Genomic DNA, 3,424 nt, shown 5'->3' on the forward strand with positions numbered 1-3,424 from the left:
CGCACCCCCTTCCCGCAGCCGCTCCCTCCCGTCCCGCAGCCCCTTCGTTCCTCCCCCCGTCCCGCACCCGCGGGGCAGCAGGCCCGGCCCGGCCCCGCCGCAGCAGCAGCACGCAGGGAGCCGCGCGGCACGCGCATGCGCGGCGGCGCTGTCAGGCGGGCGGCTCGGCGTGCCGGCTCGCGGCTGGCGCTGCCTGCCACAACTCCGGACGGGGGGAGACGGTGAGGCAGCACCAGCCGAGCCCCGAGCGCACCGAGCGGAGCCGCTAGGGGGCGCCAAGGGGACCCGGCCCCACTCCGGGTCTTGGGAACCCGCTCGGAAATAGCTGAGGAGTCTCCTGAACAGAGGGGGAGTGGCTTTAATCGGAACGGGGAGGGTCCGAGACCTTATAGCGACCTTCCAGTACCTGAAGGGTCTACAAGAAAACTGGGGAGGGACTGTTTACAAAGGCTTGTAGGGCTAGGACGAGGGGAAATGGGTATAAACTGGAGAGGGGCAGATTTAGACTAGACCTAAGGAGGAATTTCTTCACTATGAGAGTGGTGAGGCACTGGCACAGGTTGCCCAGGGAAGCTGTGGCTGCCCCATCCCTGGAGGTGTTCAAGGCCAGGTTGGATGGGGCCTTGGGCAGCCTGATCTAGTGGGAGGTCTCTGCCCGTGGCAGGAGGTTGAAACTGGATGATCTTTAAGGTCCCTTCCAACCCAAACCATTCTATGGTTTTTCACTAGAAAATATGTTATTTTTTTTTTTGTTTCATTTGGCTTTTCATAGAATCATGGAATGGTTTGGGTTGGAAGGCATCTCAAAGCCCACCCAGTTCCACCTCCCCTGCAATGGGCAGGGACACCTCCCACTAGATCAGGCTGCCCAACACCCCATCCAACCTGGCCTTGAACACCTTCAGGGATGGGGCAGCCACAGCTTCCCTGGGCAACCTATGCCAGTGCCTCACCACCCTCAGAATAAAGAATTTCCTCCTTATGTCTAGTCTGAATCTTCCCCCTTCTGATTCAAAGCCATTCCCCCTAGTCCTAGCACTATATGCCCTTGTAAAAAGTCCCTCCCCAGCTTTCCTGTAGCTCCCTCAGGTACTGGAAGGCTAAGGATGAAACCCCTGAAATGTGCCTCTGACCCTCCTGCTCGCAAATCCCTGGCAATTCCACCCTCATAGCTGCTGCCCAATTCTACCTGCCCTGGAAGCCCCACGGCGGGCAGCAGTAGCCTTTAGCCCTCAGCCTGTCTCCACGGGAGCCTCCCCTCCTCTCCGCTGCCACTCTGGCAAGGACAACCCTGTATGTGTCTCCCCACCACAGTCTGTCTAACACAGTCATCACATTCTGTCTAACTTTGAAAAATCACAGCTGCTTAGATGAAACCTAACTGTACTTTAGCTTAAATCAAAATATTCCGCTTTGAAATATTCCACTTATTGTATCACCTCTCAGCAGGGTGCATTGAGGCACCTTGCCTGCCCCTGAGGAAGGTGGGTCTCCATTCCCGCATGGGAATGCACCTGAGGCAGTGGCAGGATGCAGTACAGGACAGAGAAAGTTTACCTGATGAGTACCCTTACAGCACACGCTTCAAAGGCCCTTCCCTGGTGTTGTTCGTATCTTTCAGAAAAGTTCCCCTTTTTGGAGCGCCCAAGAGGCAGGAGTATCAATAGTTGGAATACCAAAATGGCCAAAGTGTACACATTTCAACATACATGTGCTGAATAGGAAGGGGAGAGGAAAGAGAAGACTTCACTACTGCATTCACATAGGCGATGTGTTTCTTCACTGAAAGGGTTCTTGGGCACTGGCACAGGCTGCCCAGGGAGGTGGTTGAGTCCCCATCCCTGGAGGTGTTTAAAAGACAAGTGCATGTGGTGCTCAGGGATATGTTTTAGCAGCGGACAGGTACGTTTGGACTCAATGATCTGAAAACTCTTTTCCAACCAAACAATTCTATGATTCTATGATTTGCAGTGACGCATTCATCACTCATGCTCAGCAAAGATGCAGACTTGCAAGTGTTGTGTAAAAAGGGCTGCCCCAGGCACCTCTACGTCTCTAGAAGCACTGAGGAATGCAGTTATACCCACGTAAAAAGTATTTCCAGGTTTTCTACTCATTCTGGTTCTGAAAATGAAATACATTTCAGGGAATAAGCTATCTCTGCGTGATGCTTTCTCCAAGGCACTCACCTTGGTTAACAGCTCATCTCCTTTGAAATACTGGAATTGATGCTGATTTCCATAGAAGCTTTATTAGCAGGTCTTGCAGAGATCTCATGCAACTTGGCTTTATTGCATCAAAGTAGTAATTCCACCTCAAAAGAGAAAAAGGATCATTTTAACTCAGATCAGTACCTTATTGCTGCCTTCAAACTCCTCCATCAGCACAACAGAGGGGAAGCTCAGCAGCCATCCTGTCGGCAGAGGACTGGATACCAAGAAAACTGACCCCTGTGCGCCCAGCCGCTGGGCTGTAAGGCATCCTGGGGTGAGTTTCTTTCCTTGCTCCACTTTGCATAAATAATTGATTGAGACATGGAGAGAGAAAAAGATACCACTTTACAGCTCAGTGTTTAGACCACTCATCTGGAATGTGAAGAGGTATCTCAAAGCAGGACAGAACTGTATTTCCATCAATCTGTGCTTTCAGAAGAGCTGGATAAAAAAAGCTCACCACTAACAGTAGATATTGCATTTCCTCTGGGATCTGCTATCACAGGCTTGACAAGAAGCTTACAGAGTGTTATTACAAACCTACTTGTTTGCCCTTTACTGCTCCCATTGTCTGCACTGTAACAGAAGGTAGATAGTAACAAATTGGGCATCTAACTGGAGTGCTCTTACTGTTAAGCACATCCATGATGGAAACAAAAGCTACAAACAGCTTTTTATATACCCACAGAAAAGAATCTACTGGCTCAGTAAATCGTGGTATTTAGAATAGTAGCTGAGCAAAGGGTTTAAATGGCTAAAGCAGTCCAAGTGCTTCTGAGTGAGACGAGATTAAGAGAGCATTTGCTTGACCTTCTTTCAAATGTTCTTTCTCCACAGCGATATCAACTGTTTTATACACAGCAGCATCTGATGGGGAATCAAAGTGTTTGCTGTATCAAAAGCTAAGCTATTATTATTGTTTAAATTACTTCATCCATATAATAAAATAGATTGCTTCAGCACTATCATTTTTTTTTGTAATCTGTCTTTGATTCTGGTAGATATCACACTGGTGAAGTACCTATAGAATTACACTACATTTGCCTTTTTTAAACAGTACAGTAATCTAGCACTTAGCCAAGCATTAGAATTTTCTGCTAATATATCTCTATTGTGCATTTGAACAGTATCTGCTTATCTTGAGAAGGAACTTTCCCATAGCTACTACTTAATGTATTTATAGCGAATACTGCCTTCAAAATCTTATACTT

Source organism: Cuculus canorus, chromosome 3 (assembly GCF_017976375.1).
Source record: "Cuculus canorus isolate bCucCan1 chromosome 3, bCucCan1.pri, whole genome shotgun sequence".
In the NCBI taxonomy this organism is placed as follows: domain Eukaryota; kingdom Metazoa; phylum Chordata; class Aves; order Cuculiformes; family Cuculidae; genus Cuculus; species Cuculus canorus.